Source organism: Pseudophryne corroboree, chromosome 9 (genome assembly GCF_028390025.1).
Source record: "Pseudophryne corroboree isolate aPseCor3 chromosome 9, aPseCor3.hap2, whole genome shotgun sequence".
NCBI lineage: Eukaryota > Metazoa > Chordata > Amphibia > Anura > Myobatrachidae > Pseudophryne > Pseudophryne corroboree.
In genome coordinates, this window is record NC_086452.1 from 151,003,884 (window position 1) to 151,030,170 (window position 26,287).

Here is a 26,287-nt window from a genome sequence, read left to right on the forward strand (position 1 = left end):
CTTACCGAGGTGACAAAAACATCAAATGGAACCCAAGCCAAAATGCCTTGTCTACTTCCATTAAATATATGTATGTCCACTTCAGCTATACAGCAGCAGATTGTCTGTAAGATGCTGCAACATAAACACATGTGTAAGCTTCTCAAATAGTAAGGTTTGAAACCTCAGTTTAAGATGTGTGTTTTAGCTAACATTGCCCCCAACATACAAAAATATTACTCGGTTTTTGGTTTAGACACTACAAGGCAACACATTATGTGGTTACTGGTGTTTGTAAGGTGCAGTTTGTCTGATCTACCAAACAACTCATGTGCTTCCATTCACAATGAAGTAACCACACACATTTTCCAGAAACAGGTATATGTATATATATCAATTATGAGTGATGATGTTGCTATGCTGGATATCTGAAAACAACATTCAAATGCCTGTGTTCCACGATTCTTGCTTTTGAACAATGTAAAAAACATATGGATAACTAACATCTAAATTTATTCTTCCCCAGATTCTAGTACTGGTACCAGCATCCCTACGCAACCACATCAACACAGTGACATGGAGGACACAATCACTCTACAAATGCAGCAAGTATTTGAAGGAAACAGCCCCCAAGCACCTGTGAGTACACCACCACAGCAAAACACACCACCACCACAACAAAGCCCAACAACACCATTAGCACAAGGCCCTGATCAAGTGTTTTGGGACAGTTAGGCTACCCAGCAGGCCATTAATCAGGATTGCCTGCATAGGCAGACCCAAATATTTTCTAGCCTACCATCTCACCTCAAAAGAATCAGCAGAAATATCAGCAGCCAAAATGAGCCAAACACCAGAATTGCAAATACCATGAAAATCATACGTGCACACATTACACATGTCATGGGCAACTTACAACGCATAATGGAAGAACAGCACAGACAACAGCAAAACTATATCAACGTTTTAGAAAACAATCAAATGATAAATGAATCTATCACCAGAAAATCAAAATGCTGCAACACGTGAACTCAATGCCACCCTCACTAACCTCAATGAAACACTCAGATCCCAGCACCAACAGCAACCAAGCAGCAGTTCTGGAACGAATACTCCAATTCTATTACCTGTGTCCTCACCACCAAGGCGCTCCACCAGAGCACGCCAACACGACAGTGGTAAAGGCAAAGGCCAGTCCAACCAGCCAGCCAAAAAAACATAAAAGACACACATCACGAGAAGAAAACAAACACAGTTAGTAATTGTTTGATTGTCTGCATATATATACACCACTTTGCACCCTGCACATTTTTTAAACATCATTAATTAGCAAGGTAAAAAAAAACAAAGTTTTTGTTGCCAAACAAATATTCTTGAAATAATTAGTTTTTTTGTTGAGGTGGAAAATGTTCTTTGAGCTGCACATTGATCTTAGCCTGCAGAAATAAGTGCACTATATTTGATTCACTAATGATTCTTTCTTGATTCCAATCACTCTTATATCCTGCAGCCATACTAATTGGCAGCCAGTAAGAATGTCTTTAGCCTGCAGAATTAAGACCAGTATATTTGATTCACTAATGATTCTTTCTTGATTCCGATCAATCTAATCTCCTGCAGCCAGTAAGAATGTCTTTAGCCTGCAGAATTAAGACCAGTATATTTAATTATCTAATGATTCTTTCTTGATTTCAATCAATCTAATCTCCTGCAGCCAGAATAATTGGCAGTCAGCCATATTATTCCATGACCAATACAGCTTACATTGTGAATGCAAACTCTTTTACATTTCTTATATATTGGACATTACAATAAGAACACTATTGTGTGTGTAAATAGTGTCCTAATATTTTATAATAGAAATTTGAACATTATTTATAAACATGAATGACATTATTGTTCTAACATTTTTGTGTGTTAAAAAGGAGAAATCTGAATCAGAAACATGAGGCAGAACCAAAGAAATTTATTTTTTCAAATAACAAACATGAAAGTGGGTAATAATGGATCTATGCTGTAAACTGTGTATTGTCTACGAAAACATAAAGTTTACTTCAGCAAACCCAAAAAAAGATTTTTTTTTTGTATGAGACTACGTTTGTGTCCCTTAAATCCAATGTTACACCACACATAGGGACACATGTATTCGTCAAGGCTAAGTTAATAAATGTGTGTAAGTGTTACATTAGGAAGTAACACACATACATAAATTAAATAACATAATAATTTCTTTACCGGTTTTTGTTTATTTTAAAGTAATTAACATTTTAAGTTTATGAATACTTAACCCGAATTCATACATGTGACTATGATTCTGATGTGTGGACAATTTAAAAAAAAAACACAATACACATGCTGCATTTAAAAAGCATATAGCAAGGGTATGTTTGTATGTCTAAAGGAGATAGACACATTCTGAGAAATGGTTTTTAACAGATAGATTATCTTACAAAATTTAGCCTTACACAATAAATGGAAGATTCAAAACATACTTACCTTAAAAATGTGTATTTATGAGTTGTTGCCTTACCTGCCTCCCTACATCTATACTCCAAATGTCGCCAGATGTCTCTAATTCCTCTGCTTGCTGGCTACTTTCTTCATCCTCCTCGTCCTCATCAACATGTGGCAGATCTTGTTGCAAACACATGTTATGAAGAAAGCCGCAGCAGAACACAATTTGAGTCACCTTCAAGGGACTATACAACAAAAGCCCAGCAGACTTATCCAGACACCGAAACCTCGCTTTCAGCACCCCAAAACATCTTTCTATCACATTCCGCATGGACTTATGTGCATTATTGTAATTGTGTTCAGCAGGGGAATCAGGTCGGAACAATGGAGTTAGAATCCATGAGAAACAGCCATATCCTCCATCACCTGAAAGACAGATATAGTAACGTGCTTCATGTTAAGATACAACAACACATAAGTAACACAGTGTATTTTTAATTAGTATACCAAGTCCAAAACATTTCAAATTACATACCCAGCAGCCATCCATCTGGCATTTGTCCATCCTCAGACTTATCACAGAGGGATGACTGAATGAGGATGTAGGAGTCATGGCAGCCCCCAGGGTAACCAGCAACAACATTCATTATTTTTAGAATTGCATCACAAACCACCTGCACATTTGTTGAGTGGTCTAGATGACGATTTGTATAGATGTGCTGTCTGCCCCTAGGTGGTCTCAGCTGAATGTGTGTGCAATCTACGGCTCCCAGCACATTGGGCATGCCAGCAAGCTCATAGAAAGCTACCCTGACAGCATGCCACTGAGACTCTTGGGTAGGGAAGCAGATTGAGGCATCGATGTGGGGCTGCAAAACATCCAACACCTGTGTGTATATTTGATAGTAAATACTTAATGTGAGTTAATGACATAACATCATCACTGGACACTGAGCGTAATTATAACATCAAAGAAACAGAGGAGGTTGTTAGGTATACATCACCTGGGTCAGTATTCTTGAAAAGGTGGGCTGTGAGATTCCAATGACATCCCCAGACACAGCCTGAAAGCTCCCAGTAGCCATAAAGTGCAACACAGCCAGGAGTTTGTGCAGGCCTGAGAGAGGGCGAGAGCGTGCTGTCTCAGGGTCTAGGCCCAGTTTGACAAGGTCATACAGACGGAAAATGTTGTTACGATTTAGACGGAACATCTGTATGACCCTGTCATCGGACAATGCATTCAAGTTTAAATGCCCCCTAAAAAAGCGAGGCTTGTTCAGCCTCCGCGGAACCTGTACAACCTGCTGACCATGATCAGTTTCTTGGCCCTGGTTACTTACAGGCTGATGTCTGAGTCTGAGGAATCCCACAGCACACAAAAGATCACTGCACCAAATACTAGAGAACCTTAAACTGAAATGGGAAAGGGACTTGGGTCGGATCCCAGATGAGCAATGGATTCGGGTGCTAGGTACAATAAAGGAGGCTATGGCATCTGTTAGCTATCAACAGGTACACTTTAGTGTGTTTCATAAAGTATATCATACGCCAATATTTATGAATATAGCGGGCCTGCAAGAAAATACTCTATGTCCAAAGTGTAAATTAGAAAGAGCAAGATTTTGGCATTTGATGTGGGAATGCCCGATGGTAAATTCCTTCTGGGAACAAATATGGAGGGATGTAGGGTCTACAATTCCATCATCACCTAAATTAAACCTAAGAATTTGCATACTCGGTCTTGGACTAAAAGGAATATATACAAAAAACAAGTATACAGTAGTTATATAGTTAATCTTACTACGATAGCCAAAGTTATCATTGCTCGTGAATGGATGTCAAGTATTTCCCCAGAAGTAGTTAAATGGAGGGCATTGGTAAATGATATTTTAAGACATGAGAGAGTTATGTATGCCTCCCGAAATGCTATGGGTAAATTCTATGAGAAACGTGAATGTTGGAGAAAGTCGAGGTTAGGGACAATACAGGATAAGAACTTAGGTTTAAATGGAACTTGAGGTGGAAGAGGGGGAATATAGATGAGCGGAATATACTGTAGATGAGTCTATAATAATAACTAGGGAAAATGGTTAAAGGATATAAGAGAAATGGGTAATTTTTTTCAATAAGAGATAGCGATCTTGGGGTGCTGGGGAGGGGAGAGAGAGAAGAGTAGTATATATTTTTTTCATTTTCTTTTTCTTTTTCTTTTTCTCTTCTTCATTTATCTTCTGTGGCTTCCCATTGATCCCTTACAGATGCATGGTTTATGTGCGTGGGTATACTGGAGCAGTATAGTGGAGGCCATTTGATAGAATACAATTAGAAATAATAAATGACAAGGATACCACCGAGGTATAAAACATGAAGTACAATATATTTCTTTCTGAACCTTAAGATTATTGATAGGAAAGGGTTTAAAAATAAAAATCACTTACTGTAAAAAAGTTACTTATTATAAAGAGTGAGAGTGGTCACAGGAAAATGCACATAATGTGAATATGATTATAACTAAACTTTAAATTTGTTTTAAATATGTATTAGATAGTGTACACCGTTTATGAACACTAATCTACAATTATGTACACATTAAGCTAGATGGTTGGTATATTTGTGTGGTATGTGACTGCACTAAGTTAAAAATAGGATTTTAATACCTACCGGTAAATCCTTTTCTCCTAGTCCATATAGGATGCTGGGGTCCACTTCAGTACCATGGGGTATAGACAGTTCCTGCAGGAGCCATGGGCACTTTAAGACTTTTCAAGGGTGTAAACTGGCTCCTCCCTCTATGCCCCTCCCCCATACCTCAGTTATAGGAACTGTGCCCAGGGAGACGGACATTTCAAGTAAACAATTTACTTTTATACTAATGGTGAGATTCATACCAGCTCACACCTCAACCATGCCGCACAACATGGCATTCAACATGACACATGCCAACAGGCATGAACCATTTACAGCAACATGCTGAAAACAAGTGAAACACAACTTATGTAACTATAAAGAACAAACTGCAGGTAAAGTACGGACTGGGTCGGGTGCCCAGCATCCTCTACGGACAAGGAGAAAAGGATTTACCGGTAGGTATTAAAATCCTATTTTCTCATACGTCCTAGAGGATGCTGGGGTCCACTTCAGTACCATGGGGTTATACCAAAGCTCCAGTACGGGCGGGAGAGTGCGGATGACCCTGCAGTACCGATTGACCGAACTTGAGGTTCTCATCGGCCAAGGTGTCAAACCTATAAAATTTAGCAAATGTGTTTGACCCTGACAAGTAGCTGCTCGGCAAAGTTGTAAAGCCGAGACGCGCTGGGCAGCCGCCCAGGATGAGCCCACTTTCCTAGTAGAATGGGCCTTCACCGACTTCGGTACCGGCAAGCAGGGTCAGTGCTAGGGTGTTCGGCGCCCTCCTGCAAAAAAATTTATTTGCTCCCTTCCACACATAGATCTAATAGGGACAGATGCGTGCCGAAGGCACGTAACAAAAATTTAGGGGCGTGGCTTCATGGGGAAGCGGCGTGACCACAGAATATTATATTATCTGTCCCCCAGTCCTGGCACCTGTGCTACCACATTACCTGTAACCAGCCCTGGCGCTTGTGTCACCTGATTATTTGTCCCCAGTGTCACCTCATTATCTGTACCCAGTGTCGCCTCATTATCTGTCCCCTGTGTTACCTCATTATCTGTCCCCAGTGTCACCCCATTAGCTGTCCCCAGTGTCACCCCATAATCTGTCCCAAGACTCAGCCCCTTATCTGTCCCCTGCGTCACCCCATGATTAGCCTGAGGCACATTGCCATGATGCAGCCATGGGACGCCGTGCCTGTGTTCCCCAGAAGTTGCACCCCGGCTGTGAGTGTGACTCATGGCAGAGCTGTCAGTCACTGCAGGGCCCACCCCCATCTTCCGGATTGTTAGGGTCTGGTTGACAGCGCAACCTGTCCTCACGCAAGGCTCCACCGGCAGAATGGAGAGCGTCTCCCCCTCCCTGCCTCCTTACCACTGCACTGCATGTCATGAAGCTGCCCTCACGCAAGGCTCCAGAGGCAGGGAGGGGAGTCACTCTCCATTCTGCTGGTACCGCAGCCTGTCACACAGAGTGCCATGCGCAGCGACAAAAGGCAGCACCATCGCACAGCAAGGTCTGTAAAGCAGGGAGAGCGCCTATCCAGCACGGCGCTTCCCTGCATTGCAGACCTTGCTGAGCGGGTAGCGCTGGCCCGGGAACTACCCCTGCCCCCCTTCCATGCATACTACGCTGCTACCCTGAACCACACTCCCCACACACTACATCGCCGCTACCCTACACCCCCCTCCCCGCACACACAAAACTCCCACTGCTACACTGCAGCCCACACACTACATCGCTGCTACCTTGTATCCCCCTCCCCGCACACACGAAACTCCCAGGTTTTTCAGGTTTAAAATCGGTCTGGGGGGACATCTTGAAACGCTAGTTTGTACCCATGGGACACTATTTGTATGACCCATTGGTCCAGGCCAGATTGAATCCAGGTTTGGCTGAAAAGTTTCAGACGTGCTCCCACCCAAGCGGACTCCCGCAAGGGAGCCCCAGCGTTATGCTGCAGATTTGGCAGTAGTAGGGGTTGACTTCTACTCCTGCGATCCGGGAGAGGCTGCGGATTTCTTTCCTTTTCCCCTTCCCCTACCTGCAAAAAAGGGGGAACCTTTGGCCTTTTTGTATTTGTTGGGCCGAAAGGACTGCATGTGAGAGTGATGTGTCTTTTTTCGCCGGTGTAGGAGCATAAGGCAAGAATGTCGACTTACCTGCGGTAGCTGCCGAGACTAACGCATCCAGCCCATCACCAAACAAGGCCTCACCTTTATACGTGAGAGCCTCCATATTTCTTTTGGAATCTGCATCAGCATTCCACTGGCGAATCCACAACGCCCTCCGAGCCGATACTGCCATGGTAGCAGTTCTTGATCCCAAGAAACCAATATATTTCATGGTTTCTAGTACGTACGCAGCAGCGTCTTTGATACGTCCTAACGTTAGGAGTATCTTGTCTCCATCTATTGTGTCAATGTCTAATGACAAGTTTTCTGACCACTTTTCAATAGCACTACTCACCCACTCACAGACAATGGTAGTCCTGAGTAGTGTCCCATTTGCCACATCAATAGATCACCTCACTCACTTGCGGTCTATCGGCTCCTTAAGTGAAGCCATTCCAGGCGCAGGGAGAAACACCTTTTCTCTTTTATGACAGGGCCCTGTCTAAAATGCGGAGTGACTCCCACCTTTTTTGGAAAAAGGTAAGCTGCCTGAATTCCTTTTGGGAATCGGAAATTTATTTTCAGGTTAAATCAGACTCCCTCCAAGAGACTGTTCAACTCCTGAGGTGGAGGGAAAATTATATTACTTCTTTACTAAAGTAAACCCTCTCCTTGTGGTAAAAGAGGGGACTTCGTAACTTCTAACACCTCCTTTATAGCTAAAACATGTTTTGAATGCTTTTTTGCTAACTTAGGACCTATTCCCCTGGAATCACTAGTGTCGACACAGGGATCAGAATCCATGTCGGTATCAGTTTGTACTACTTGTGCAAATTTGAATGTGACCCAGAAAGGTCCCTGTGGATGAAAGGCAGAACTATTAAAAATCACATCTTCAACAGATTATTTTCATTTTCTGTATGAGATTCAGTCCAACCTCTTACTGATATGATTCACACTATCATGTAACCTTTCACCCAGTCAGGCTCTTGGTGTCATATTACACCTCTGTGTCCCTAACATGTCTCCACAGAGTTCCCTGCCACAGACAAGTCACACACGTGCACAACCACACTACAGACACCCCAGGACTTATAGGGGACAGACCAACAGTAAAATCTGTCAGAGGGACACAGATAGGATTTGCCAGTTCACAACCCAGTGCCAGTAACACAATGTCTGTGAACACAAAATGCCCACTGACATGCAGCGCTTTATAATGTTAATCACACAATTACATAACACCAAATTCACTGTGGCCCCCCCCTGTTTTGCACCCTGATACTTGTTTAGTAGAGGAGGACCAGCATTGTCTCTGCAGCCTGAGGAGAGAGAGAAAATGGCGCTGAGCAGTGTGCTGTCTGACTGCGGAGGAAGCTCCACTCTTCAATGGTGTGTTTCCCCTCTGCTATTATGAGGTATTTTTTTATACTGGCGGGGGTAGGACTGTGCCTCAGCAACTTATGCCCCTTATTTATGCCAGTTTCCATAGGTTTTATGCTGCCCAGGGCGCCCCCCCACGCCCTGCACCCTGCAGTGCCTGTGTATGTGTGGGCAACATGGCGCGCTGCGCTCCCGCCAGCCGCGCGGTACCTCAGCCGTCACTTTACTTGATTGAAGATCTATCTTCTTACACTCACCTGTCTTCTGACTTCTGGCTCTGTGAGGGGGGTGACGGCGTGCTGTGGGAGTGAGCATCTAGGCACGGCTAGCGTTCAGTTCCCTTCAGGAGCTAATGGTGTCCTGTCAGCCAGAAGCAGAGCCATGAAACTCTTAAGGAACTCTTTTTGGTTCCTACTTCTGCCCCCTCAGTCCCACAAAGCAGCGAGACTGTTGCCAGCAGTTCTCCCTAAAAATAAAAAACCTAACATAAGTCTTTTCAGAGAAACTCAATAGAGCTCCCCTGGAGTGCATCCAGTCTGCCTGGGCACATTTCTAAAACTGAGGTCTGGAGGAGGGGCATAGAGGGAGGAGCCAGTTCACACCCTTGAAAAGTCTTAAAGTGCCCATGGCTCCTGCGGAACCGTCTTTACCCCATGGTACTGAAGTGGACCCCAGCACCCTCTAGGACGTATGAGAAAAATATTTAGTATATTGATTAATACACAGTCTACACCAGGGCCATCTAAACAGCAGTGTAGGCCCCTGGGTACAGCAATGCACTGAGCCCCCTACCCATCCTCCAGCGGTAGGGGTGGGGGGTGATATCAGCGGCAGATTTGATGTCCCGCGGGCAGTAGAGGGTGTTCTATCTTCCGCTCAGCATGTAAGACCTGGAGCAGTAATTTCTGCTAATTACTCCTTTACTGCACAGATTGGGCTAAGCTGTAGAAGGCGGCATTAGGGTGAATAAAGAAGCCCTGGTACATGACTTCCAGGGTGGTAGGGGGTGTTTAATACATAGGGGAGGGGTGGATAGTGGAGTGGGCTTAATATTTATCAATTTCCGATGGGAGGGCAGCTTGCTTGACTGCAGATATCTCAAGTTCCTGAAAATGTATTTCTTCTTAGCTTTGAATTGGATCAAAACTAGAGAGTCCCACCTTTCAGAAAGTAATGGGGACTTGGGGATCAGAGTTCAGGAGCTAGAGCAATCCACCAATGAAAATCTAAAACTTCATATTAGGCGTGTGGAGCTGGAGCAGGGACCGGCTGCTTGAAGGCTGATATTTCTTGTTCTGGGTATATTAGAGACAAGCTGCCAGTGTCCACCAAAAGGGGAGAGTCACAGCTTTAAGATTATATCTTTAGAAAAACTCTACGTTAGACAGAACCCGAGATATCTGTCTGGGAAGAGCAATTAACAGGCTTGGATGGGGATTTCTGCTTTCAAGTCGGATATCTCGGGTTCCCCAGGGCCGATTTTCAAAAATCTGGTACCCCTGGAAAGAGGGGACCCTCAGCTATCAGCTTAGGGGCCTTATACTCCTGGGGCCTTTGGGCAAGAGCCCACTGAGCCCATACGAAAAGACGGCCCTGGTCTACACATTTAATGGGAGTGGTATGAGTTAAGTGTTAGCTCATCCCACCGCAACCGTAGTTATACACTAATACGAATATGAGCGGTTAAGGTGGGTTAGAATTCAGGAAGAAGGTAACAGACTTTGGAAATAGAAGGTAGGAAGGATAATACCTTAATGTACTCTTAAACTAGAATTATATCTATATCTGGAACGGCAATCAAGGGGCGGGGGGAGGAGGATGGGGAAGATAGAGAATTTTTATGTAAAGTATGCTGAGCAGGCTATGTGTAATTATATGGAATTGTTTTAAATGTAATATGAATATTAATGTATGGGAGCCTGTATGTATAATTTGTGTGCTGCATATAATGGAAGATTCAAGAAAACGTAATAAAGAAAAACTTAATTAAGATATAGATATGTATATATAACATACAATATATGATATAACAAATGTACATCATATAAGATTCTACTCTTCAATACCATCCAATGGCAATTAGTATCCTTATTTCATCCAAGTATCAAGTTCCTATAAACCCTTCATACAAGACACTAATTTCCATGCAGTTTGACAGAGCAGTTAAATCACATCTGTGTCAGACACTAGAATCATACTTTCATTTTTAGCTATTAAAAACATATGTTTCCAGCCTGGCTGTGGCTTTGACCTGATTGGACATTATGTTCTCTGTATCTTGACTCATTGACATAGACAGGCTTTTTGGCTCTTGCATGACTGCTGCCGTCCACAGTTTCTGGCTTAACACCCCGTGCAGTGTGTTACCATAGATGATTCATACTATTATTCCAGCAAGCATGTAAAAATACAGAAATCTACAGAGACAACTAATATTCTAGTATTATAGCCTTATTATATACACTAGCTTGTATGTACTTAAATGTTTCTTTCGTAAATTTAAAAACAAACTTCAAAACATATAATACTGTAAACAAGACAATGGATATTATTGGAGACTATGCTGATCAACCACTATTATACAATTTTTCTTATGTTATAGCCACCTATATGCGTTGCTTCAGGTATTAAAGGCTAATTCTGGCCAAAACAAAAAATTTATTTTTCAATGCAATTATTAAAACAAAAGACTACATCTTACTTATGCCGCTTTCAGATCGCAAATGCCGGATCCCACCCGGTAAGAGAAATGTGTCCTTACCGGGTGGGATCCGGCATTTGCTCTGCTTTGGTGGCTTTCCGACCTGGCAATATACCGGGTCGGTTGCCATAGCAGTGGGGGGGCGCAGCAGCAGTAGGGGCGGGGGTGGAGGCGGCGCTGGGAGATAAGCTCATCTCCTGCGCCACCTCTCCCTATGCTGTGAATGGGAGCCGTGTTGCATCGAAATGGCTCCCATTCACACTGCGCCTCACCCGGTATTCAACCCGGTAATAACCCTTCTTTTTTTACCGGGTTGAATTACCGGGTCAGACGACCCGCTAATTCGGCCAAAGTGCTTTCACATCGCACACTTACCCATTTCGACACGGCAATATGCCGTGTCGATACCGGGTTATTTGTGCGATGTGAAAGGGGTATTACTTATTATTGGACTGGATACTGTAGTATCGGATCCATTCATACTTACAACAGTCCAATTAAAATATCCTTTCTCCTGGTCAGTAAGGGCTTCTAAATTCGGGATGGGATGAGCCAAATCAGGGTCTTACTAGAGCCCAGGTAAGTACTCTTTTATATTTATCTATAATTAAAAATTAATTCTGGTAGACTTAGCTTTAATAGGTTGCTAATTAAACATGCAAAAGTACTGTAGAGCTGTTAACTTAGCTGCCTTAAACCCATTGGTAGCTTGTTTTTTTTTTGGGCCCAAACAAACCAGTCACTTCAGCACAAAGTGTCAGTCCCTGTCGCTAAAGTGCTTGGTTTGTTAAACTGTACATGTTCTTTTTAATATCCAACATAAGGGTGGGTGGGAGGTCTCATGGACAATTCCATCTAGCACTACTTGTCATTTATGTTACTGCATTGTGGCAATGTTTAATAAATGTGCTATAAACTGCCATGTATTTGTATCGCTGCTCTGTCGCTTAGTAACCAGCAGCTCGCTGCGTGTGGCTAAACTGGATGAAAACAATATTGTGAGCTGTAAAGTGGTCAGAATTGACTGTAAATGTTGTAAATAAATGTTATTCAGGATAAAATATTGTAAGAACAAAAAAGACCAAATTCTGTGATTTTAGATTTTTTTATTAATTTTTGAAAAAAATACAGATTTAAAACCAAAACCAGTGAGGGTGTTTTGGAAAAACTTAAAACCGATGATGAATTAGAGCCAAAATAAAAATCGGCTGATACACATCTCTAGTATTGATAGATCCCTGCAACCACAGTCTGCTGACTCGCCTGTGCACAAATTAGAGACATCTTGCTCCCACACCAATCTCATTGTAATACCAGGCAGCCTGGGCTTAAGCTCTGCCCCTGTCTATAAGCCCCAACTCCTGGTGATGTCACCAGTCAATCACCAGGAGTGCAGGGGGAAGCTACAGTAGCTGCATAGGGGACGTGGCCTTGTGGGGCATAAAGGGTGTGTGGCCTAATGGCACATGGGACCTGGAGTTGCAGTTAGAGAAGATAGTGGCAGCCATATTAGCTGGGGCCATGGGGCGGGAGGAAGGAGGTCCCATTGTACCCTGGCAATAGGGGGATGCGTGGCACGGCCACAAGGGCACAGTTAATGCATGGGGCAAAGTCCAATAAGTAAAGGGCCTCCTTTGAAGTGCCCCACCACCTGAAGAGAAGGAAAAAGTCCGGTATTATAGAGGCTATCACTGACCTGGTTTGGGAGGATTGTGGACTCAAGGTTTCTTCCGGTGACCGGGAAGTGGAACCGCAACTGGACCGCAGCAGAGATGGCCGGATGTAAGTTTTCCTCATGCAGGATCAGGTCGGCGGACAGGAGGCACGTGTGGACGCTGAAGGTCTCCTGAAAGAGAGAACTTGAAAGGTGCTGGTGAATCACAGAAGAATACTGGGTGCTGGAGACACAACTGCACTGACGTGCACAGGACTTGGAGACACAGAAGTGTTCGTAGGCGCTGAAGCGCGTGGAGACACTGAGGTGCCTGGAGGCATGGAGGTGCTGGAGGCACAGAGGTGCTGGAGGCACGGAGGTGCTTGGAGGCACGGAGGTGCTGGAGGCACGGAGGTGCTTGGAGGCACGGAGGTGCTTGGAGGCACGGAGGTGCTGGAGGCACGGAGGTGCTTGGAGGCACGGAGGTGCTGGAGGCACGGAGGTGCTTGGAGGCACGGAGGTGCTGGAGGCACAGAGGTGCTTGGAGGCACGGAGGTGCTTGGAGGCACGGAGGTGCTGGAGGCACGGAGGTGCTTGGAGGCACGGAGGTGCTGGAGGCACAGAGGTGCTTGGAGGCACGGAGGTGCTTGGAGGCACGGAGGTGCTGGAGGCACGGAGGTGCTTGGAGGCACGGAGGTGCTGGAGGCGCTTGGAGGTGCTGGAGGCACGGAGGTGCTTGGAGGCACGGAGGTGCTGGAGGCACGGAGGTGCTTGGAGGCACGGAGGTGCTTGAAGGCACGGAGGTGCTTGGAGGCACGGAGGTGCTTGGAGGCACGGGAATGCTGGAGGCATGGAGCACTGGAGATCACAGGTACAGTAGCAACGATGATACTCAGGCGCCGAAGCACTGCCCGGCGTCTGAATTTGAACTTCCCGCCAGGACCTGATTGGAGGACGGGCCGATGACGTCACCCGCACCTCCCGAGGACGTCGGACGCACATGCCGGCTGGACGGAGCGCCGGACGCCGGGACCCACCAGCGAGGACGGCCGCACGGAGACCCAGCGCGCCCGGAGAGGTAAGTATGGAGACAGCGGCGCCGTGACAGTACCCCCTCCTCTAGGAGTGGCCCCTGGACACTTTCCCGGCTTCGTAGGATGTCTAGCATGGAAAATCCGGACTAGTCGAGGAGCCGAGACCTCAGAAGCCTTTATCCAACTTCTCTCCTCAGGACCATATCCTTTCCATTCCACCAGATATTGCAGATTCTTGTGAAGATAACGAGAGTCTAGAATATTTTTGATCTCGAAGTCTGTCCCTGTTTCAGTCTCCACTGAGGTGGGGCTTGAGGTCTTTGAATGAAAACGATTAAGGACGAGAGGACGAAGAAGAGAAACATGGAAGGCATTGGGGATATGTAGGTGCGAAGGTAAACCCAGCTTGCAGACCACAGGATTCAGGACTTGTAGCACAGGGTAAGGACCGATGAATCTTGGAGCAAACTTCATGGTGGGCACCTTCAACCGGAGATTACGTGTGGACAGCCACACCCTGTCACCAACCTTGTATTGTGGAGCGGCTCGCCGTTTCTTATCTGCAAAGAACTTGTACCGGACTGAAACCTTCTTAAGATTAGCATGAATCTTACTCCAAATTTGTCCGAAGTGTTGTAGAGTGGACGTTACAACTGGAACCTCTTCTATCGGAAGGCTTGGTAATTCTGGAACACGTGGATGGAACCCATAGTTGATGAAAAATGGAGATTCACCAGTGGAAGAATGAAACGAATGATTATGGGCAAACTCCGCCCAGGGTAACAACTACACCCAGTTGTCCTATGAAGGGGAGCGATAAAGACGGAGGAAAGTCTCTAGATCTTGATTGACTCGTTCCGTTTGTCCATTCGTTTGAGGATGGTAAGCGGAAGAAAACTTAAGTTTAATCTGCAGAGTCGAACAGAGGGCTTTCCAAAACCTTGCGGTGAACTGTACCCCACGATCAGAGACTATTTCCTGTGGCAACCCATGCAACTGAAAATGTTCTTGGATAAACAGCAGAGCTAGTTTTGGAGCTGTCGGAAGACCAGTCAAAGGAACGAAGTGTGCCATCTTTGAAAAACGGTTGACGATTACCCAAACGGTGTTGCAACCCTTGGAACGAGGCAAGTCAGTGATGAAGTCCATGGAAATATGAGTCCAGGGTTTCATAGGAATGGACAGAGGACGAAGTAACCCAGCAGGAGGTAAACGGGGAGATTTATGCTGTGTACACTGGGGACAGGAATTAACGTAATCCTGTACATCCTTCCTCATGGAGTCCCACCAGTAAGATCTTTGCAGAAACTTGTACATCTTCTGGGTGCCGGGATGACCAGAGAATTTGTAGATATGGGCCCACTGTAGTATCCTCGACCGGAATTTAACTGGTACGGACATTCTTCCGGGAAGAGGACCTGGAGTAGTCGAGGCAGCAGAGACAGAAATTGGATTCAGAATTAAACTCCGTTCAAAGGAATCCTCATCATCTGTGGGAGTTTGTGAACGGGACAGTGCATCCGCTTTGGTATTGAAAGTCCCGGCTCGGTATTTGATAACAAAAGAAAATCGAGTGAAGAAGAGTGCCCATCTAGCTTGGCGAGGATTCAAGCACTGTGCGGTTTTGATATACAACAAATTTTTGTGATCAGTGTAAATGGTAGTCACATGTTTGGCCCCTTCTAAGAGATATCTCCACTCTTCCAAGGCAGATTTAATTGCCAAGAGTTCCTGGTCTCCAATAGTGTAATTCCATTCAGCCGGAGAGAATTTACGAGAGTGAAAGCCGCACGGATGTAATTTCTTATCTGAGGCGTACTGAGAGACAACGGCCCCAACTCCGACCGAGGATGCGTCGACTTCTAGGAAGAAAGGTTCCTCGAAATTTGGTTGTTGGAGTACTGGGGCGGACATAAAAGCTGATTTCAAATGGGAAAAGGCCTCTATGGCTTCGGGAGGCCACATCCCCGGGTTGGAACCCTTTCTCGTTAGGGCGGTAATGGGTGCAACAATGGTGGAGAAACCTCTAATGAACTTTCTATAATAGTTCGCAAAACCCAGGAATCTTTGTACTGCTTTCAAGGAGAGTGGCTGTGCCCAGTCCCGAATGGCAGAGAGTTTCTCCGGATCCATGCGAAGCTCCATCCCCGAGATGATATAACCGAGGAACGGTATTGATGTTACTTCGAAGGTACACTTGGACATCTTGGCATAGAGGTGATTCTCACGTAGACGACAGAGTACATCTTTGACTTGTATCCTGTGTTCAGCAAGGTCTTTTGAAAAAATCAGGATGTCATCCAAATACACCACGACACTTAGGTATAACATGTCTCGGAAGATTTCATTGACGAATCCCTGGAAGACAGCAGGAGCATTGCTAAGACCGAACGGCATCACCAGATACTCATAATGCCCATCCCGGGTATTGAAGGCGGTCTTCCATTCATCTCCCTCTCTGATACGTATAAGGTTATAGGCCCCCCTCAAATCGAGCTTGGAAAAAACGTGGGCACCGCGAACTCTATCAAATAGCTCTGTGATTAGAGGCAAGGGGTATTTATTTTTGATGGTAATATCATTTAGGCCGCAGTAGTCGATACATGGTCTTAACCTTTGTCCTTTTTTTTCACGAAGAAGAAGCCCGCTCCAGCCGGGGAGGTAGAGGGACGGATGAATCCCTTGTGAAGATTGGATTTGATATAGTCAGACATAGCTTGTGTCTCTGGAATGGATAGAGGATAAATGCAACCCCGAGGTGGCATTTTCTCAGGGATAAGGACAATGGGGCAGTCCCAAGCCCTGTGGGGTGGTAACTGGTCAGCTGCTTGTTCCGAAAACACATCTCTAAATTCTTGGTACGCCTCTGGGATAGGTTCTTCCTCTGCCTTAGAAGAAACACGAAGCGGACAGACAGGGGTGAGACAGTTGGCGTGACAAAAGAACCCCAAGACCGAATCTGTGCGGTCTTCCTATCGATATGGGGATTGTGACTTTTGAGCCAAGGCATTCCGAGAACCAGATCGTGATGCATTTCCGGGATCACCAGGAACTCCAAATATTCTTGGTGTATAGCCCCGACCTGTAGTTTAACTGGAACCGTGCGTTCTGTTATGATACCCTTGGATATCCTAGTACCATTGATGGCTGTCAAGGATATAGGCCGTTCGATGGACCGTACTTCCAAATTCAGGCTTTGGACACAGAAAGAAGAAACGAAATTCCCCGCAGCTCCGGAGTCCAACAGGGCTTCAAAAGACTTGGAAGTAGCCTTGGTGATTAACGTTACAATAAGCAAACAGACCGAAGTGGGAGAAGATTTGGTCGTAACCCCCAACTTGACTCCTCCGGAACAAGCTAGGCCTTCTCGTTTCCCAGACGGGATTTGCAGGACTTGATGAAGTGACCCGCAGCTCCGCAGTACAGGCAGAGCTTACTCTCATGACGACGCTGCCGCTCCTCCGGGGACAATCGGGATCGGTTAATCTGCATGGGTTCGTCCGGACTTGGGACCACCGCTTGCCTTTAGGAGGAAGCCGGAACCTGGAACGATCCGATCGACTACGTTCACCTCCACGTTCCTGCATCCGGAGATCTACCTTGACACAGAGAGAGATCAATTCCTCTAAAGAATCCAGAAGCTCTCGAGTGACCAACTCATCCTTCAGGCGATCAGAAAGACCGTTCCAGAAAGCAGCTCTCAGAGCCTCATTATTCCAACGAAGTTCAGAGGCAATGGTTTGGAAATGAACCACATACTGACCCACGGATCGGGAGCCTTGACGGATGCGGAGTAAGTCAGAAGAGGCCGAGGTCATCCTGCCGGGCTCGTCAAAAATTCGTCGAAAAGACGTGATGAATTCGGAGTAATTGGAAACCAGCGAATCAGAACGTTCCCATAAAGGAGACACCCAATCCAAGGCAGATCCTTCCAGCAGAGAAATAATATATGCTACCTTGGACCGGTCTGTAGGAAAGTTGTGTGCTAGTAGCTCAAAATGTACCTCGCATTGGTTTAAGAAACCACGACAATTTTTAGGATTCCCATTATAACGGGACGGCGTAGGCAACTGAAGGCGCGGAGTGGCACCGGCCGATGGTTGGACATTGCTGGAGGTGGCAACTGGTGCAGCTACTGGAACTGGTGCCGGAATTACTGAGGCTAGAGACGCCTGAATCTGATCCAGACACCCGGACAACTCCTGGAGGTACTGCATCACCTGACCTTGTGCCGCTTCCTGACTTTGTACTCGGGAAGCCAGGTTCTGGATGGCACTTGAGTCCGTGTTCCGATTCCCCGGGTCCATGAGGCCTGAGTATACTATCACTGACCTGGTTTGGGAGGATTGTGGACTCGAGGTTTCTTCCGGTGACCGGGAAGTGGAACCGCAACTGGACCGCAGCAGAGATGGCCGGATGTAAGTTTTCCTCATGCAGGATCAGGTCGGCGGACAGGAGGCATGTGTCTCCTGAAAGAGAGAACTTGAAAGGTGCTGGTGAATCACAGAAGAATACTGGGTGCTGGAGACACAACTGCACTAACGTGCACAGGACTTGGAGACACAGAAGTGTTTGTAGGTGCTGAAGCGCGTGGAGACACTGAGGTGCCTGGAGGCACGGAGGTGCTTGGAGGCACGGAGGTGCTGGAGGCACCAAGGTGCTTGGAGAGACGGAGGTGCTGGAGGCACGGAGGTGCTTGGAGGCACGGGGGTGCTGGAGGCACGGAGGTGCTTGGAGGCACGGAGGTGCTGGAGGCACGGAGGTGCTTGGAGGCACGGGGGTGCTTGGAGGCACGGGAATGCTGGAGGCACGGAGCACTGGAGATCACAGGTACAGTAGCAACGATGATACTCAGGCGCCGGAGCACTGCCCGGCGTCTGAATTTTAACTTCCCGCCAGGACCTGATTGGAGGATGGGCCGATGACGTCACCCGCACCTCCCGAGGACGTCGGACGCACACGCCGGCTGGACGGAACGTCGGACGCCAGGACCCGCCAGCGAGGACGGCCGCACGGAGACCCAGCGCGCCCGGAGAGGTAAGTATGGAGACCGCGGCGCCGTGACAGAGGCCCTCCTCCAGGTGCCCCAGGTAGGAGAGCAAGCCCATGAGAGAGGCATGATGTCGCCTCATGCAAGTGACTGCAGCTGTAGTAACAGAGCCTGCAGTTTGAGAGAGAGAGAGACCCCTGGCAGAAGACAAGAGGGGGAGTGCTTTTGGCTGTTACGTGCCTGCAGTGAGAAGCTACTTTGTATCTAACCTTTTGTAACCATCAAGATTTAAGTATACTGCATTTTCCATCTGCTGAAAGTATTGTGCTGGAGGAAGTTGGCGAAGTAGAGCTTGTTACCATTACGCTTACTGTGCTGGAGGATATGGAGGAGTATAAATAAAGTTTTCTTGTTCTTGCATTACGAGATGGTCTGGCACCCAACATTTCTTTCTTGCACTGCACCTGTTGTCCATGTGTATTCCCTCCATCAGGTGCTTTGTGCTAAGCACCCGTGTATTCGGGGGCCCTGCTTGTCACTGACGCCATACCCACGGTGTAGTCAGACCAGAAGACATCAGCCGCAAAGGGGTGAGACACTATAATCAGAAACCCCAAGTAAGTGTACCACAGTACCAGTAGGGTTTCACATCATCATCCTGTGTACAGTGTGACCAAGACATCATCTCTCCTATGAGTTCAGCCAGTCTCTGAGTGTGGATCCTAGCCTCAGTATCTCATCTGCCTTATGGAGTCTGGGCTCCACTGCTAACTAACTGCTCACTTATTCCAGGAGTTACCACCACTTTATTATGGTGCAACAATCACCTATGATATATTTGCCAGCATTGATGGTTAAGTGTGACTGTTCCTTTATATATCTATCATGCACTAATTAATAAACTTCCTTTATGAGATGGAACTCGATTAGACCTCCAAGTTTCTGTCACACCCACACTAGCTGCAATTACACATGGGGACTGACACAAATCCAGAACAAACCGAGACAGATACTGACAATGCCTTTTTAGGGCTAATTGTCCTGTGTGAGTATCTGCTTCTGGCCTTGGTGAGGTATCTTTGATAACTGTCAACAGAATAACCCCATTCCAAAAAAGCAGGGACACGGCCAATCAATTTGGAGTTCAGCAGCTTAAATTGAGGTATTGTTGCATAATACCCAAATTAATTGTGACATCAGTACACTCTCTTTCAAAGTACTAGGGTGGTGACTTGATGCATGTAGGTAATATTTCAGTTTTTTCTTTCCTTTACAATGTGGATCCCTGGTGGCCATTATCTCCGAAAATTGTTACATACAAAAAATGTACTTTATCAAGATGAATATTGTACATAAAATGAACTGTACTTGTGAACCCATTGAGGTACTCAACCAGTAACTACCCCATTCCAAATAAATAAATGATCAATGAAACACCTGTAATACAAAATGTTGCTTCTAAACGTAAGCAAAATGTGAGTATTTTCGTACTGAAACATATATAGGTTGCCATAAGGCAGTGCCAAATTCGAGCTCATGGCAGTGCCCATGTTTGCACAAACAATTCCTTACCACATTGGAAATTATTCTTATTAAGGACAAGCCTGGCCAGCTCAATCAAAAATTCTGTGGGTGGTCCATATGACGGTTGCTTGCTAAAGCTTATTGCATTACTTCCATGCCCCCATCATGTGGTATTAATGTATATAAAAAAGAACATACATCCATGGTGGCCAGCCATAAGAAATTGAACCAAGAACTCATATTTTATCTATAAAATCACTTGTATCCATTATATAACTGGCATTTGTTGGACATAGGGTTGCAGAAAACTATCTATGAACACAGCCAGAGGTGGAATACAATACTTTCTTTATTTCAGTGGCCTTGCAAGTATGAGATTGGCCGGAATCCCGCACCTTTGACGATCTTGAACTCCATTACAACCCGCCAATCTAGTAATATTATAGTTTAGTATATGTCACAGTATCAGGCGTTCCAATATTGGATAACCACAGCTCCTCTCTTATTTGCCTTTCAGATAACCAATAAATCATTATTCATTATCCCCTGATGAGCCTTTTTTTGTGAAGTGAGATTATCATATCTTGGTCAATCATCATGTAAAAACATGTCATGTTCTGTTAGCCAGAGGAATAGTTTTATGCTTGCATTGTGGGACTGTGGATCAAAAAGACTTGGTCTACTTAAACTTTTATTAGACTCCACATCACCCATCATAACAGCAAAATATTCTCTAAAATAAAGTTTTCTATCAAACTTGTAGTGGTCAACTGACAAATTCAAGTTATTATGTTTACATGTGGAAACAAATGATAAACCAAGAGACAGGAGTTCAGCTTCTGTCTCGGAGAGTGGATAGCTGGATAAATTAAATATAAAACATATATTTGGATCCTTACTCTGAATGATATATCCTAATAATTTAAAGTGTCCTCCAAAATGATAGCAATGTTATGTGCATCATTAATTATAATTATTTGTTACGTTTATTGATTATTGTTAGGTGCTTAGCTTGCATTGATTTAGATTTCCCTACTTAAAAAAACTGGGAAACTACAGCACGTTTACTAAGAGAATGATTATTGGAAAAATTCAGCAAAGAGCTAGCTCTTGTATAACAACTATGAAGTCATAGGTCATGACCTACCAACCAATGTGTAGAACATGCAGTTAACTGTTGTGTCAGACATACATTCCTGCTGTCTGCTTCCTAATCCTTATGTATGAGCACAATTTTGACAAAGGAAATATCATAGACTTTGAATGAATGTTACGCAACAAGTGGAAGTCTGAAGCTAGTGGAAAACACATGCTCTTAATTCAATGGATTTATATATATATATATATATATATATATATAATAATAATAATAATAATAATTTTATTTATATAGCGCTCTTATATAATACAAATACGCTTAACGGAAAAAGCTACTGCTGCTGCTAATGGCCGCCGCCCCATAGTAGGAGGGTACTGTGTCTAGGGGGTCAGTGGGCACTGTGTGGAATGTGTCCCTGGGGCCGGAAGGGAGGAGGTGGTAAGGTGGGTAGTGTATGTACCCACTGGCCTGGGGGGGGTACTGTATGTTCAGGAGGACAGCAGTAGGGTGGCTTACGGGTATGTTCAGGAGACAGGGGTTTTAGTGAGGATGGGTACTGTACTGTGAGGCATGGAGTACAAGGTCCATACATTCCGCCACTGCTGGGGGCAGTGTGGGAGTAATAGTGGGAAGTAGGGGCAGGATAAGAGCAGTAAAAGTGCAGAGCAGGGTGTAGGATAGTAGTAGTCAAGGTGGAGAGTAGTAGTGGGGGAAAGCAGGGGCAGGCTGATAGTAGTAGTGAGGAGCAGTGGGGGCAGACTGGGAGTAGTAGTGGTTGGGAGCAGGGGGCAGCAGTGGGGGCAGACTTGGAGTAGTAGTGGTGGGGAACTGGGGGCAGACTGGGAGTAGTAGTGGAGGGCAGCAGTGGGGGCAGACTGTGAGTAGTAGTGGTCAGGGGTGGATTGGGATCGAACACCAGCCCGGAAAATTTATGGAAGCAGCCCTAATGTGGGCGGAGTCTATTGAGGGGGAGGGGCCTGTCAAGAGGGCGGGGTCGCTCCTCAGAGGTCCTGATTCTGAGATAGACACAGTTGGGGCCTCCTTTGCTTTATGTTATGCTATTGTTTACCTGTGACTGTGGCCCTCATTCTGAGTTGATCGCTCGCTAGCTACTGTAAGCAGCTGTGCAAACACATTGTCGCCACCCACGGGGGAGTGTATTTTCACCTTGCAAGTGTGCGATCGCATGTGCAGCCGAGCGACACAAACACATTTTGTGCAAAACAAGACCAGCCCTGTAGTTACTTATCCTGTGTGATGATTCTAGCGACGGAGGTCCTAGAATTGACGTCAGATACCGGCCTTGCAAACGCCTGGACACGCCTGTGTTTTCCCAAACACTCCCAGAAAACGGTCAGTTGCCACCCACAACTGCCCTCTTCCTGTTAATCTCCTTGCGATCGGCTGTGCGAATGGATTCGTCGCTAAAAGCATTGCACAACAACGATGCTCTTTCTACCCGTACAACGCGCGTGCGCATTGCGGCGCATGCGCAGTTTTGCTGTTTTTTTACTTGATCGCAGCGCTGCAAAAATCGGCAGCGAGCGATCAACTCGGAATGACCCCCTTTATGCATATGCTGCTACAATATCCTTCCCTGATGCACATCTGTACGTCTGAATATACAAGGACTGATATGCCCACTTTCAGTGTCTACTGACACTGCAGTCATGCCTTTAATCTACTTCTGATTTTATTGATTTTTCATTCTACAAACCCCTTTTTTTAACCTTATATGTTTCAAAGTACAGGGAGGAGGAGCACACACTACATACAGCACAGTACAGGGAGGGGGCACACACTACATACAGCACAGTACAGGGAGGGGGAGCACACACTACATACAGCACAGTACAGGGAGGGAGCACACACTACATACAGCACAGTACAGGGAAGAGGAGCACACACTACATACAGCACAGTACAGGGAGGGGGCACACACTACATACAGCACAGTACAGGGAGGGAGCACACACTACATACAGCACAGTACAGGGAGGAGGAGCACACACTACATACAGCACAGTACAGGGAGGGGGCACACACTACATACAGCACAGTACAGGGAGGAGGAGCACACACTACATACAGCACAGTACAGGGAGGGGGAGCACACACTACATACAGCACAGTAGAGGGAGGGAGCACACACTACATACAGCAGAGTACAGGGAGGGAGCACACACTACATACTAGAGATGAGCGGGTTCGGTTTCTCTGAATCCGAACCCGCCAGAACTTCATGTTTTTTTTCACGGGTCCGAGCGACTCGGATCTTCCCGCCTTGCTCGGTTAACCCGAGCGCGCCCGAACGTCATCATGACGCTGTCGGATTCTCGCGAGGCTCGGATTCTATCGCGAGACTCGGATTCTATATAAGGAGCCGCGCGTCGCCGCCATTTTCACACGTGCATTGAGATTGATAGGGAGAGGACGTGGCTGGCGTCCTCTCCGTTTAGAATAGATTAGAGAGACACTTGATTTACTAATTTTGGGGAGCATTAGGAGTACTCAGTACAGTGCAGAGTTTTGCTGATAGTGACCAGTGACCACCAGTTTTATTTATAATCCGTTCTCTGCCTGAAAAAAGCGATACACAGCACACAGTGACTCAGTCACATACCATATCTGTGTGCACTGCTCAGGCTCAGGCCAGTGTGCTGCATCATCTATTATCTATATATAATATTATATATATCTGTCTGACTGCTCAGCTCACACAGCTTATAATTGTGGGGGAGACTGGGGAGCACTACTGCAGTGCCAGTTATAGGTTATAGCAGGAGCCAGGAGTACATAATATATTATATAGTGAGTGACCACCAGACACACAGTGCAGTTTATTTAATATATCCGTTCTCTGCCTGAAAAAAGCGATACACACAGTGACTCAGTCAGTCACATACCATATCTGTGTGCACTGCTCAGGCTCAGGCCAGTGTGCTGCATCATCTATATATATTATATATCTGTCTGACTGCTCAGCTCACACAGCTTATAATTGTGGGGGAGACTGGGGAGCACTACTGCAGTGCCAGTTATAGGTTATAGCAGGAGCCAGGAGTACATAATATTATATTAAAATTAAACAGTGCACACTTTTGCTGCAGGAGTGTCACTGCCAGTGTGACTAGTGACCAGTGACCTGACCACCAGTATATATAATATTAGTAGTATACTATCTCTTTATCAACCAGTCTATATTAGCAGCAGACACAGTACAGTGCGGTAGTTCACGGCTGTGGCTACCTCTGTGTCGGCACTCGGCAGCCCGTCCATAATTGTATATACCACCTAACCGTGGTTTTTTTTTCTTTCTTTATACATACATACTAGTTACGAGTATACTATCTCTTTATCAACCAGTCTATATATTAGCAGCAGACACAGTACAGTGCGGTAGTTCACGGCTGTGGCTACCTCTGTGTCGGCACTCGGCAGCCCGTCCATAATTGTATATACCACCTAACCGTGGTTTTTTTTTCTTTCTTTATACATACATACTAGTTACGAGTATACTATCTCTTTATCAACCAGTCTATATATTAGCAGCAGACACAGTACAGTGCGGTAGTTCACGGCTGTGGCTACCTCTGTGTCGGCACTCGGCAGCCCGTCCATAATTGTATATACCACCTAACCGTGGTTTTTTTTTCTTTCTTTATACATACATACTAGTTACGAGTATACTATCTCTTTATCAACCAGTCTATATATTAGCAGCAGACACAGTACAGTGCGGTAGTTCACGGCTGTGGCTACCTCTGTGTCGGCACTCGGCAGCCCGTCCATAATTGTATATACCACCTAACCGTGGTTTTTTTTTCTTTCTTTATACATACATACTAGTTACGAGTATACTATCTCTTTATCAACCAGTCTATATATTAGCAGCAGACACAGTACAGTGCGGTAGTTCACGGCTGTGGCTACCTCTGTGTCGGCACTCGGCAGCCCGTCCATAATTGTATATACCACCTAACCGTGGTTTTTTTTTCTTTCTTTATACATACTAGTTACGAGTATACTATCTCTTTATCAACCAGTCTATATTAGCAGCAGACACAGTACAGTGCGGTAGTTCACGGCTGTGGCTACCTCTGTGTCGGCACTCGGCAGCCCGTCCATAATTGTATATACCACCTAACCGTGGTTTTTTTTTCTTTCTTTATACATACATACTAGTTACGAGTATACTATCTCTTTATCAACCAGTCTATATATTAGCAGCAGACACAGTACAGTGCGGTAGTTCACGGCTGTGGCTACCTCTGTGTCGGCACTCGGCAGCCCGTCCATAATTGTATATACCACCTAACCGTGTTTTTTTTTTCTTTCTTTATACATACATACTAGTTACGAGTATACTATCTCTTTATCAACCAGTCTATATATTAGCAGCAGACACAGTACAGTGCGGTAGTTCACGGCTGTGGCTACCTCTGTGTCGGCACTCGGCAGCCCGTCCATAATTGTATATACCACCTAACCGTGGTTTTTTTTTCTTTCTTTATACATACATACTAGTTACGAGTATACTATCTCTTTATCAACCAGTCTATATATTAGCAGCAGACACAGTACAGTGCGGTAGTTCACGGCTGTGGCTACCTCTGTGTCGGCACTCGGCAGCCCGTCCATAATTGTATATACCACCTAACCGTGGTTTTTTTTTCTTTCTTTATACATACATACTAGTTACGAGTATACTATCTCTTTA